Source organism: Artemia franciscana, chromosome 6 (assembly GCF_032884065.1).
Source record: "Artemia franciscana chromosome 6, ASM3288406v1, whole genome shotgun sequence".
Lineage (NCBI taxonomy): Eukaryota > Metazoa > Arthropoda > Branchiopoda > Anostraca > Artemiidae > Artemia > Artemia franciscana.
Window position 1 is genome coordinate 34,039,856 of NC_088868.1, and position 14,897 is coordinate 34,054,752.

The 14,897-nt window shown below is 35.2% G+C and overlaps 1 protein-coding gene across 1 annotated transcript in view; it reads right to left on the bottom strand.

The window, feature by feature from the left end:
* The window catches only part of LOC136028343 (pre-miRNA 5'-monophosphate methyltransferase-like), a 31,667-nt gene extending 24,878 nt beyond the window's left edge, over positions 1 to 6,789 (bottom strand). Inside the window, exon 1 of the mRNA XM_065706128.1 lies at positions 6,562 to 6,789. The gene's annotated coding sequence lies outside the window, so the exon portion shown is untranslated. The remainder of the gene's footprint in view (positions 1 to 6,561) is intronic.
* Positions 6,790 to 14,897: the final 8,108 nt, after the last annotated feature.

Sequence of the window (14,897 nt, forward strand, 5' to 3'; positions counted from 1 at the left end):
GGATATTAGAAAAGGACTGGGGATGGATTGTCAAATAAAGTATAAAAAAAAACTACAAAAATGAGCATAAAATTAGCAATCTAAAATGTGTCTCTTTTTGTTTTAGGGTGTCTTCTTACAATCAGGGAAGGAGGGTATTTTTAGGGGAATGATTATTCTGTGTAAAAAGAGCATAAAAAAGGAATCGAAATGAAAAAAAATCTCAAAGAAAAGAGAAACAAGGATAATAACAGCTAGTAAAAAAACAGACAAAAACCTATCCAAAAATCTGGTCAAGACTTCCAATCAACCATCCTCAGTGCAGAATTTAAAAAAAAATGAAGATAAAAGTCAAACGACAATATAAAAACAAAGTGTATAGCCTGTGTGGTCTCAAAAATTACTTACAAAAGGAGTCAAGTAGTGAATTCACCTTGTCCCTATGTCAGTTATGGAATTCGTTTTAGCCTTTGTCTTGAAGTTTGGTTTTTATATTGTTCTTTGTACTTTTTTCTTATTCTGCACTGAGGACAGTTGATGGGAGGTCTCAACTCAAATATTTACATAGTTTTTCTTCTGATTTTCACTGGCTGTTATTGTCTCTGTTTCTATCTTCTTTACAATTTCTTTATTTTGTCATGATTAGCCAGCATGGTCTCCAAAATTATTTATAAAGGGAATCAAACAGTGAGCTCACCTTGTCCTTATGTCAATTATAGAATTATAGAAAACAAAATAAACAGAAAAAGCACAAATTTGGAACAAACTACTATGCAGGTATGTTTTAAGAGAAAAACTGGTTTCATAGCCACAAAGACAAAACTCAATTTAGTTTGCTATGCATAGTGATAGAAGATAGTGTCTGAACATGGATATTGAAATGAAGATTTGGGATTTGCTAAAAACTGAAAAAGAGGCATTTATATTTTTCCAGGATAAGGGGTTGTTGCCCACAGCAAAACAGTGCATCAATAGACACAACATAACTTTATACTCTTACAAGAAGGAATGCATAGTGATAAATTATACCTAACCTAGTCTAACTTCACTCATTGAGCATGATGAATTTATTTAGTGATTCAACTTACAAAAAGTATTTCACTTTCTATTCTAAAGCTAAACACTATGGACAAAAAGAAAAAGAAAAAAAAAAAAAAAAAAAAAAAATTAGCCTTACGGCATTTCACGACTAACAAAGAGACAAAACTAAACATCTAAAATAAACTACAAAACACATAATTTTGTACATACAATCTAACTAAACAAGAGAAAACAAAAACAAAAGGACAAACTAAATAATACACAATGAATTCCGTTATCAGACATAAAAAAAAAATCCACATATTTTTTTTTAAAAATAAGATTATAACCCCAAATCCAAACGTTTAGTTTTTCTTATGTATTTCAGTAAAATATTTCTAACATTCCTAAATTTAAAAATCAAATCAAGATTAAACGGAAAAGGAACATTGATACTATTAAGGTGAAATATTAATTCTAAACGTTCACGAGCATAAATAGGGCACTCAAAAAGAAAATGGGAACAAGTTTCATTTACACCGCAAAGGCACAACTCCGTATCAATTTTGTTTATTCGGTGAAGAAAGAAATTTAGCCTGCAATGACCCGTAATAATCTGCGTTAGATGGTAGGAGGGCTGAACTTTGCAAACAGCTAATAAATCTTCTGTTGAAGCAAAAAAGCGAATTGACCAAGAACTAACTTTATTCTTAAATTCTTCATACCATCGTCCGTAAAGTATATTTTTCAATGCCTTTCTATTAATATGAAAGGTTGAAGTATGGATTTCTCGTACTGTCGAAAGGCCTAAGATATCTACTAATGATTCATCAGTGAAAGTACTATGATTGGATGAGCGTTTAGAAAGGGGGAATTCAGGAGAAGTGAAATTTGGCCAGTGACTTGGACGGCCTTTTTTCGCATAGCGCAATGTCGCTAGCTCAGTCGCTCGGAAAGAAATTGGCAGTACCCCAGCAATGGCCGTAATTACGTCATTTTGGGCAGAACGGAAAGATTTTGAGATTATTATCATTGAAGTTCTTTGAGCAGACTGTAGCATTTGTAAAATATTTTTCTTTCTAAGAGCTGAAAACCAAACTGATACCCCATACAAAATTGTACTTTCTATAACTGATTTATATAATTTTCTTAAAGCTTGTGGTTTGAGACCCCATGTCATCTTCGCTGCACAAAGGAGTCTCGTCGAATACTGCTTTGCAGCAGTAACTCGGGAAGAGACATGATCAGTCCATAAAAGTTTCCTATCTAAAATAATTCCTAAGTAACGGACTTTTTGTTGTATATTAATTTTTTCTCCTCCAAAAAAAAGATTTACAACAGGAACTTTGTGTTTGTTTGTGAACAATACAGCTTCTGTTTTACGTTGGTCGAAAGTAAGTTTGTTTTCTGCAGCCCACACTTCAAACTTCTGAAATATTTTTTCCGCCAAATTTTCTAAAAACAGAATATTTTTACCTGTTAAAATTACAGTGACATCGTCAGCATATGCCTGAATCGTACAATTTTCACCAAAATCCATTTCTAAAAGGTCATTTATGTTGATTAACCATAAAAAAGGAGACAAAATTGATCCTTGCGGACAAGACTTTTCCAACTTCCGGGATACATCTTTTCCATATGATACCGTCCTATCTGATAAAAAACTTTTCACTAATCTTAACAATTGAGTTGGGCATTTCTTATCCTTGAGCTTTTTTAAAATACCTGGATGCCATGCATTGTCGAATGCTCCTTTAATGTCAAAAAAAAGGCAAAGTGTGAATTTCTTTTCCTCTTTATTTTTCTCAATAACGCTTACCATATTGTCAACTGCATCTATTGTACTTTTACCCTTGCAAAACCCAAATTGTCTTTTAGAAACCCAACAATTATCCAAACTAAGTTTATCTAATCTATTCATAATAATCCGTTCAAAAATTTTTCCGATGTTTGACAACAAGCTAATCGGGCGATAAGAACCGGGGTTACCATCATTAGTTTTCCCTTTTTTAAGAATTACTATAATATTTGCTTGTTTCCAAAGGACAGGAAAATATGATGTCTTTAGGCAACTATTAAAAAGCTTCAACAAAGTAGGTGATAAAACATTAATATTTTTCTTTATAGTAAAATTCATTATACCATCAGGTCCCGGAGCCTTCATGGGTTTGATCGACTTAATAACATCCTGTAAAATTTCCATGGTAATAGGTTCCATTTTATCCTGATTTTCACTAGAGATATTTTCTGTTTCATTTCTTATCAACTTTTGAGCAACACTGTCATTAGAATTATCATCTGACGAAAACCATTTACCTAGAAGTTGTTCTCCAGCCTCTTTAGGTGAATCTGTCATCGACCCATCTTGTTTTAAAATATGAACTGGGAGAGTTGCAGAGCCTTTTAACTTGCAAATTTTATTTATAGTGTTCCAAGGGTCCAAACTAGCTTTTTCTTCGCAGAACTTTTTCCAATCTTCCTTTTTCGCTGCCAAAATTTTCGTTTTATAATCTAGATGTGTTTGATTCTTTATTTGCTCGCTTTCAACGGTACCAAGTCTCTTATAGACCCTTTGAGCATGTCTGTACTTCTTTCTTAAATCTGTCAAATCTTGGTTCCACCACCTTGCATATTTGCTTTGTTTGTGACTATTTTTAAGAGGGGTCGATTCCTTAGTTGCTTTTTGCATTAAATTCTTAATTTCATTAGCAGCACAATCAATTTCCTCCACCGAGGACATAGGTAGAGAATAAATGTCATCGATTCCACGTAATAAAGTAGCACTAAAAGTATCCCATTTAGTTTTCTTATAAATGTATCTTGGCTCTTCAGTCTCAAATATGGGGAAATTAAACTCCAAAGTAAATAAAATATACGAGTGATCCGAAAGAGAAGGGTATTCATCAAGAACTTTCCAACACCTTACACTTTGAACAAGATTAGTACCTACAGCAGTAACGTCTGGGCTAGTTGTATTGCGTAGCCCATACGTTGTCTCACTAGGATCATTCACTACTAACAATGATTTACTAGCAAAAAAATCTTCAAGCTCCTTGCCTTTCTTGTCAGTTTGACTGTTACTCAGCCACAAAGGGCTTTTAGCGTTAAAATCCCCCCCAACAACGTAATTAGCAAAATGTCTGACCTTGTCTAAACAACTGATATTATCTGTCAATCGCTGCACCGAAGGAGGACAATATACCAAACAGAATGTCAAAGTTCTACTGTTCAAATAAACTGAAACTGTCACACATTCATTAGACGAGAGGTTATGGTGTACGTCAGCTTTTAGACTATTTTTCACTAATACGGCAGCACAAAAAAATTTCTTATCTGTGTCAATTTTAGAGAAACACTTGTAACTATATGGAACACATGATATTTTACAGAATTTATTTACATACGGTTCTTGCAACAGAACTATATCCGGTTTCAGTTCTTCTATTGTTTTTTGCAACTGTAGGGCTGCTGAATAAGAATGTTGCAAATTAATTTGAAGCACTGTTAAGTTATTCTTATCAATATTCACATCTCGAGATTGAGTCAATTAAACTGGATATTATTCTTTAAACGAGCAGTTAACTTCTTTGCAACCGGGCATTTGCTTAACTCATAGGCAGCATGCCCATCTGACTTAAGTTTGTTTTTTTCGCAAGCCTGGCAATTTGGGCGGGACGAAAAGGACTTGTCGCAATTTTTATAAGTGTGCGGGCCCATGCACCATGAGCATACTTCGTCCGCTCTACAATCTGTCTTCCGATGACCGTATAAGCAACATTTGCTACATCTTATCAAGTGTACATAGTCGTCGCAAGAGGCAAGGATAAAACCGATCCGTAAGCCTCTTTGGGACAGTATAAATTGGCGGATCTTTGGACTCACTTCCACAACAACTTTCCTTTTCGACGCGTTTTCAAGAATGGTGATGATCCTGAAGCTTTCCCCTTCGTTGGCCATCCGCTGAATTTCTGGGTTACACTGCAGCAGGTATTTTTCACTTTCGTCTTTGACCTGAGGGGAGGGAGCCCCATTGACTAACATTCTTGGAAAGTGCTTTTTCACCTCTTTCGGTTTGTACTTCGTGTCCGACACTTTCTCTGTCAGTACTGACATGGCTGCCTCTAGCTCCCTTTTCGACCCCAATTCCAAGATGACTCTACCTTCCTTCGCCAGAACAACTTTCTTCACGGAAAAATCGGAATTTTCTCCTTTGACAACTCTGCTGATTGATTCCGTAACTTGCATGGCTTCGTCAAAATTCATACGGTTTCGTTTTTCCACAGATACAGGCTCCAGAATCACAGAGAATGTTTCAGGACCCTTGAGCGCTTGGGCATAAGACGCCTGCTGGGGTGCGGGTACATAAATCTGTCCATTTTTTTGCGATTTTATCCGCTCAAGCTCTTTCTGGAGATTCACAACTTCATTCAGACGGGAATTTTCGATTCGGAGGAGTTCAATGTTCTCTTCGATTGTTCGTTGGTGAAGATATTGGATTCTGCTGCATATTTGGGAGGCATTAAATTTGCCACCGGGGACTTTGAATGACCCTATTACGTCCTTCAACATATCCAGCAGCACTGCAACACTTTTTTCATTCATGACAGTAAGAGACTCCAACGATTCGTGATCAGACGTCTCTAGGGACGATTTTACTTTGGACATCTTCGAGTAACAAACTAGGTATCCCGATCACGGTATCCCGTTCACGGTTCAGCGTCTAAATGAACGCCATCTATAATAACTGAAATTAGTAAGAATCTAATAATGTCAACGCCAAAAAAAAATGAGTTAATTATTTCAAAAGATAGCTTCAAACAAATGCCAACTTTATGGGCAGATCTTAGTAAGGTAGGTTTAACCTAGCCCACTTAAGCATCCACAGATACACTGTATCAGTCAATCCAAGAGAATCATTGTAATCCAAATTTAATAATTTTCTCACTGTTTACATTCAGACAAACTTACTTCACTCATTGAGCATGTTCTGAATAATACACAAGTAACCAAATTTGTAACAACAAATTAGCTTTTTTATGGTACAATGTCCATTACCTTACTTACCATACAAATTATTTGGGTAGGCTAATGTTTATATTAACAAATTATTCAGGGAGCTAAGAAATAAACTTTCTCTCACTCCTATATAGGCCTATCCTAATTCAGGGTAGGCTATATATTTGTGCATTAGGGGGGGGGGTTAAAGTTCCAACTTACCTCTATAGTCAGAATTACATCCTGAATTCAGTTTTAGTATTCATTTGAATAAGAAATGAACTTTATCACTATCCCCTAATTTGTAATTATATACCCTTAATTGGTATAGCCTATATAGGTGTGGGAGTAAGGTTTAGTTCCAATGCAAATAAGTACTAAATTTGGATTCATGATGCAATTCTGACTAAAAGGGTTGATTTGTTTCTTAGCTTCCTGAATAGTCCATTGTCAGCCTATAAACATTACCCAAGTACTTAAACAGGAAGTAGGCCTATTTTATTAAGGATTTCAGCTAATAGATTTTGCACTAAAGTTTAGAAGTGATGGATAAGCTAATAGGCTTACTGTGACTTTAAGAAAGCTGTTCCAGTTCCAGAATTTGTATGAGGGTACTGTGCAGCCCTTTCACCAATTTTGAGCTCAATGTAGTGTCTAAAATGCTTCTCTGTTTTGAGCAATCCTTACTGAAATAGTCAATAGTCCTCCTTTATCTTCATAAAAACCAGCACCTGGAAATAAAAATAAACTCCAATTGGCATATCTTTTATAAGTGAGATTATTTTTCAAAATCCCTGCTTTATATATAGCGCTACCTACTGATGTTTAAATTGTAGTGTCATCTATAGCCCGCCGTGTAATAGGTTTGCTACACTTGTTTGCTACACATTCTACACACGTAGAATGAACGGAAATTGAAATGAATGAGCCAGTTAAACTTGAAACAGACATAAATTACCAATAACAGGAGGAGGGATACTTCCCCTAAGCTAGTATCATATTAGCTTTACTGAAAAATGAATGGCATTTATTTTCAATATTAGAAGTGAAAATTTTTAACACTATACAAAATTTAACTGTACAAAAAACTAACATAAAATTTCAATAACAAGTACATGTAGTTCTGGGCTTTAAAAGTGTTAGAGGACAGTCACCCTGCTTCTACCTCGTAGTCTCTCTTTGTTTCGACTTTGAATTTATTGCTCATTCTTATTCTTGTTAGACTAATGATCCACTTATCCATCGACAATAGTTTAAGTTATCTTCGTATTAAGGTGATTATTCATTTTATCTTTCGTTCGTTTCGATCTTTATTTGACTAATGAATCATAATTGTGGCCAGCTTACCAAGTTGTATAAGAATTATAGAGTAAAAAAATGAAATAAACCCAAAATGAAAATAAACCGAAAGTTTCCAAGGCTAAATCGCTACGAGTCTAAAAAAAAAAACAAGGAAAGAAGCTTTAGAAGTCTATAAAATACATGTCGGAAAGCTTCTGAAATGTAAAACCGCATAAGAAAACCCTTAAAAGTCTGTTATAAAACATAAAGAAAAGTTTTGGGAGTCAATAAAAAAAAAATGAGTCCGAAAGCTAGCTGAGGCAAAACATATTTAAAATGTAGGCTAGCTAAGTGAGATTACATTCTTGCTTTAATTCTCATTCTAACTCGTGTTTTTGTCATTTTTCTTCGCTTTTTTATTTTCTTTATATTATTTTTTATTTTTTCTTTGCATTTACAGCAGATCGTCAACAAAGTAAATTTCGCTTTATAAACCAACAAATCAAAAATGATAAACTTTTTTTTTCATTAAGTGGCATACTTTCCCACTGACAAACCAGATTATAAACCCATAATCTAAATAATAAAATAAGTTGTTCTGCAGACAATACGAATTGTCAGTACAAAATGTAAATTTTGAATTTGACAATCAAGCTGGGAAACGATTTTTAGTTTCTGCGTATTGTTGTTTCTACATTAAGCTTTGTGAAGCTTACTGCTCCGTAGTTTGTTTTGGTAATCTAGTTTCGAAGACCTGTTTTCTAAGCATATTTGTTCCACAAATAATTTTAAATCTTATTTCAAGAATGTGGTTTGTCAATGAGAAAAACATAATTTTATAAAATTCATAATCTAGATCATGAACTCATTTTTATGAGTGCCAGAAAAACAGCATTTCATGATCTAGATTGTCAACTGAACTAAAGTCCATGTCATTAACTTTCAATCCAGTGGAAGATTTTACGAACAATCCTGATATTTTGACAGTATTTCAACGTAAATGATAGCTGACAGCAAACGCTAAAAAAAAATGACAGTATTTAGTCTCGAAACTGGTCGTAACCGGTACTCCTCTAAGGGCATTTTGTACTTGTAAAGAGGATTGAAATTCATTGTTATTATTCGATGAGTAGTAGTTTTGTTTATTTTAAGGATGGTTATGCGCAAAACTGTCAACTGTAGCACGAAAGTGTTATTTCAGCAGTATTTCATTATGTGCAGCATTTATAACATGCTCAGGGTTGCCACCTATAGCACAAAAGTGCTATTTAAGCGCTATTATTCATGTTTTACTCTAGCACCAAAAATTGCTGTGTAGCACGTAAATTTGGACAATTGTAACGCTTTAGGAACTGAAAGTGGAAGCAATCCTGTTCATGCCTCAATGATTGAAATTACTTGGTTATGTAACAGAATGACTTCTCTGAAATTTACAGATGTGTTGCATTTCTTGCTACAGTTCACATAGCCTATTTGTAAGCTGTCCCAAAGCAGTTCAGAAAGAAGTTTACCACGATAATAGTGATAACACTTATCAGCTAATCAGCAATGATTTCATTCTTGCTTGGTTAAAAATAAATTCTGTACGGCTAATACCATTATATTCGGGCCACATTTAAGCCATTCTTGTCAATAAAATCAAAATCACACACGACTAGAGAGCTAATTATGCATTCCGTTCGTGATTTCGCCAGTTTAGCAATGTTCAACTCTCGAGCATAAAATTTATGGTTAGGCAACGAGTTAAGAATTAAGGCTTCATATTTGAAACTAAAAAGTATTGCAAAACTAAGTTTTCTTTCGATTCGTAAAATAACTTTTCTGCCCCCCCCCCATGGACTTGCAACTGTTATCTTGTAAGGATGTTCAGCTTAGCTGACCCTATTACATCCGTAGAAAAGCAGGTCTCTGTATATAATACGCGTCTTTCGAAGCTGAACCATCCTTGGTCCCCAATGCTATCACAGTGATTTATGGAAGTGTTTAATGTGTTCTGTTTGTTTGTGTTAAATTGTTTTTTGTCTTTTTTTGTTTATGCTCCGTCTTTCTTTTTTTGTATGACGGATTTTCAAATAAATAACAATATCAATAAAAGCTTGGAATAGCAGTTTTTCTATCTGTAGCAGGAATCTAGCAGCAAAGACGGAGCATGAGCGGAGAAAACTTCGAAACAAAGTGATGATATTAGTGAACAAAGAGATTAGTGATGACACGAGCTTTTCAAACCGATTTCTTCCCATTTTAGTTTTCCACTTCTGAAATAAAAGTTTGATGTTAAAATCAAGGAAAAAAAAACATGTGATTTGTTGTCAAAGCTTGCCTTTTATCGAAGCCTGTTTTTTTGTGGCTCATTGAATGGTAAAAGGTCAAGTCGATATGAGGTGCGGTCAGAGCTAGACATCAAAGGAACCAGGTGGTTCGTCTTTGTCTCAAATACCCGGCTGCAGACACTTAATAAATCAGACCCTCAGCTCTCGTTATCTCGCCCCACGAAACTTATGGTGGTTCAGCCATTTAGTCCGCGTGCCCCCTCTGAGCATGGCCAGAAGAGCCTTACGGAAGGCCCCAGTTCAGATGGGGCGACAGCTTTACCCAGTGCCTCTCAATGACTGTTAGTCATTTCCAAGAACCAGTCCCGCTTACACAGGAGTGTTTGGACTAGAGTTAAAGAGTCACATATTTCTCTACGCTGGATGTCTGATAGTTAGTAAAAAGATAGAATGGAAAGTGTGCGAGTCACTACACTTGGACAGTTTAACAAAACTGAAAAATTCAAGGTTATTTTTCTAAAAATTAGAATCCAGATGTGACGACTTTGTATTCCAAGAGTATCACACCGCGTGAGAATCTGCTACGTTCTGGTATAACTGGCAAGTTTTAGTGCAATCCATCCTCCTAGATCCCCCCACCACCGGATTTTGAAAAAGGTATTTTTATCTGTCCGCACTCCATCCCATTTCATTGAAAAAATTACCCTTCCGCACCCAAAATTTTGATTATTTTTTTGCATCTTCGTAACCCCCCCCCCCCCAGTATTTTAGTGAATTTGCGCTACTAGGTACCATTCAATACGGAAAAAGACCCTGATTCCGAATATGAAGTTGGCCACTTTATCTCTTCCAGAAAGGTACTTGATCCGGGGCAGAGCCAAAGATATAGCTAATAACACCAGGATTCAGAGTGATGGATCTCTAGTGGAGATTGCAAAGCAGCACTTCCGTAGACTAGAATTTCTGTTCTGTCTAAGCACAAAGGCAACTTTATTTTAAACGGAAAGCAATTTCCAAATATAGACTGAAACAACTTGTATTTCAATTGACTTTTCAAAGCGTCAGATATCACTTTTAACAGGTAAATACTTACAATTCTTAAAAAAGAAAAACTCCCAAAAAGATAGAAGACCTTTTTACTCTGGTTGTTTGATTCAAATAAAAAAAACTTTGTTGTTTGCTTCGTCTCAACCTCGAAAAGTAAAATGATGAATGAAAAAGAAAATAAATTTGAATGGTGTTTTTTTTTTACTTTTCGGGTGGAACTTTTAAATGATGAATGATAAACAAAAAAGTTCAGAGAAGAAAAGAAAACAAATTTGAACGGGTGGATTTTTTTTATTCAGATATTACTTCCAAGTTTCAGAAAACATGTAACATAACGTCTGGTGAATTGCCAATGCCAAAAAGTCAAAGGTATAAGATTCCAGCAGTTTGATGGGCAAGAAAAGGGCCGTCGCTCTTTTGAAATATCAACATTTTACATTTTGCCCGATAAAATCTTACATCTACTTTACAGCCCACCTATTTTCACTTTTTTCTAGATTTGAGCCCACTATAACCCAAATCAAAAGTCTGAACAAACAGAAGGGCAACATCAAATCTCGAAAGGGAGCTAAGAGGTAACAGCTAAAGAAATTGAATTGTTTCTCTTTCAAATAAAAATGTGCACATACAATTGCAAAGGTCAACCGAAAAAGTTGTAAACAAATTAAAACTGGGGTAGCAATAACAACCGGGGGTGGGGAGACAATAACAACAATATTTATTTAGTAATCTGAATAAGAGGTGCCAGAAATTCAGGAAAAACTCTAAACAGAGACTTTGGCAAGTAATTTCCTATATTACCCCTCAGAACTGTTCTGTAATCATCATCATCGGAATTATCACCTCAGTTGAAATATTTTACGAAGTCAATCGGGCTTTGGTATCTCCCGGTAATCCATATACTCCACTGAAGCTATCGTTCATGTCTCATGAAAGTAATTTTATTTGTAAGGATTGTCGAATCGCCTGGTATGTTTTTTTTTATTCTCAGCACTCAAATTTAAATATTTTAGAGACACATCTTTTATCCTAAGCCCTTTAACCCTTACTTTTAACTGAGCTTTACATACATTTATCCACTGTACACCAGTCAATAAATTTTTTGCCCGAAGCAATTTTACCTCCTTTTTGAGAAGCACTTTTATTGACTTTTACTCTTAGAACAACTCTTAAAGGATGGTGGGCAGAGGGGGTGGTTGTTTAATAGCTCAGAATGAAATCAGCATAATTTTCGGTCTTCTACAGGCTGAAGCCGTCATGACCCCCTATCCTGTAAACCACCCTTGAATATACACGCACCTTCACATGCATCATTTTACTATTTGCCCTTACCCCTGGTATTCTACCATTTCGACTGCAGTTGTCCTTGGTGTGACGTTCAGTAACGATTCTTCATTTAGTCTACAAGTTACAAGCCTTGTAAGAAAGGGTAACTACGCGCTGCGATCCTTAATAACATTGCGTTGATTCGGTTTTCCTATAAACAATTAATGCTCATGTATACGCGTCATGTACGCCCTTTGCTTGAATGCGCATGCCCAGTTTGGAGACCACAAGTGCATAACAACGACTACCTCAACGACGAAACTGAAACAGCCAAAAAAAAGAGACTAAAAATCATTCTAGGAGCCAAATATGTTACTTACGAATCTACCCTTGCAGCTCTACGAATCCCAATCCTTAAAACAAGGCAGGTACCATTTGATGTGTAAGTTTGGACACTCCGTGCTATTGAGTGATAAACATCGTTCCCTACTACCCCTCATCTCTACAGTCAATAGAAACACACGCCGAAAGAACATGCTAGAGCCAGTGCACTGCAGAACTAATCGTTTCACTAATACATTAGTTCTTTATATTGATAGGTAAGTGTTAAATCGTGCTTAGTTTGTTGTAAAAGGTAGCGTAAATTAGTTGCAGCACTAGCCGTAACTACGATAGTTATTAATATCCGTAACATAAAGTTATTTAATACGATAGTTATTAATAGCTATAACTACAATAGTTATTTAACTACAATTGTTACTTAATGATTATTGAAAGGAATAAAACACTCTTTTGTTTTTATGTAACTGTTAAATTGCTTAAATAAATGTATGTCAAGATAATTTATATAAAAAAGATTGTTCTGTCTGAAAAAAAAAAAAAAAAAACGGTATGTCACGAATCAATACAACCAGATTTGTTTCCTGGAATTTCAAACCTTACTGATGTTTTTTTGGCCCTGTAATTATCAAATGGATAAAAAAAAAGATCGAATTTTCGCTGTACCACTCAATACAACCAAATCCTGAACCTTTAACCGATCTAAGCACTTTTACTAGTTTTACCCTTAGTACAATAGTAAACAAGGCTTGTATTCCAACTTATAACAAATATAGATATTTATGCCAATTTCTATCCATAGTACGACAATAGGCACACATTTTACCCTTAAATGATCTAACCCTTTTTGCCAGCTTAGTTATCCGTGAAATGACAGTAACCACGTTCTTAACCATATTAAACACATTCTTTGACCTTTGCCCTCAGCACAACAATACGTAAGATTTTTATCTCCACTTCTAACTGACCTAAGAACTTTTCCGAACTTGGAACCATAGAATGACAGTAAGCACAACTATTACCCATACTTTCATATACATTTACTAATTTCAATTAGAATGACTTCTTCATTTACTTTTGACAAGCGTAAGTAATTTTACAGGTCCTTACCCTTAGCACGACAGAAAGTAAGACTTTTAATCGAAACTTTCAATCGGTCTAAGCATATTTACCCATTTTGACCCCTGGCAAGACAGTAAGCACGTTCTCTAATACTTTTACTACTACTAACAACTCACCGCAGCATATATTTATGTTGTAAGTGTTTATTCTGTTCTCACCATATATCTTCGCAAACATATCTTCTATTCTTCCAAACTTGTTTTTAACTGTGAAAAGAACACCCTGAGCCTTGGCTATTCTAATTTTAACATCTTGACTGTTCCCACAGTCTGTACTAATAATACTACCAAGGTAAGTGAAGCTGTCCACCTGATCAATCCTTTCGTTACCCAATGTCACCTTTTCATCTTCAGTTATTCCTAGCCTTAGTGACTTAATCTCCAAAACATTTATTTTCAAGCCTATTCTAGCACCTTGAACTCGCAAAACCTTTAAAAGTTCATTCATTTTGCTCACACTTTCATCTAGGATGCTTACATCATCAGCATAATCTTAGTCCAGGAGAATTTTTCCTTCCCACTTGATTCCGTGGTCTCCCATTGCCTTTCCTGTGCTCCTTAAGACGAAGCCCATCAAAATGATCCATATAAAGGGGGATAGACCATAACCCTGCTTAACCCCTGATTTAATACGAAACGAATTGCTAATCTCATTTCCTACCTTAAAGGTAGCAGTGTTATTTTCGTATATTACAATAATCACTTTAATGTGTTTGTCTGGTATGCCATACAATGACAAGACCTTTGCTAAAGTTCTTGTATCAACAGAATCTAATACTTGCTCATAATCTATAAAACTGAGGACCAAAAGTTTTTGATAACACAGGCACTTCTCAGTTATTAACCTATGAGTGAAAATTTGGTCGTCGCATCCTCTACCTTTTCTAAAATCACACTGTTGCTTCTCTTAAAACTTTATCTACAGCATCTCTCAGTCTAAAAAGTATCATACTGCTCAGTTATTTGCTACGTACAGAGATCAGACTAATGCCTCGATAATTGCCAAACTCACTCTTATCACCTTCCTTATACAGTGGTTAAATTAAGGTTCTGCTATAATCGATATTTACTTTCCCTTTTTCAAAAATCATACTCACAATCTTCAGTAATCTACATACACTCTCTTTTAGCGACTCCAAGCCCTTTTTACCAATTTCTTCTTTTAGCAATGTAGTGACTAAGAGTTTTACCCTAATCACTTTTAGCCAACCAAAACTTTTACCCTTGACTCTTTCACCCTTACATTTTATCCACTAAAGCAGTTTTATCATTAGTATAATTTTTATCATGAGTGAAACTATATTACCGTTTCTTTAACGCTTACAGACTTCAACCGTTTAACAATTTTGACCATAGACCATAGTTCGGGTGAGTACGACTTTACCCGAAATATTTTTAACCAACAAAACTACTTTTACCCTTATTTTTTTTTACCATAGATGTAACAGACATAAGCAATTAGCTGAATACTGACCAAATGTCTTAAGTAGGTACTTAGTATCGGTGATGTTACTAAAATGGCAAGCTAAAATGGCAAATAAAAAGCAAATCTTTGTTATTTTGTATTTATGCCGGTTTG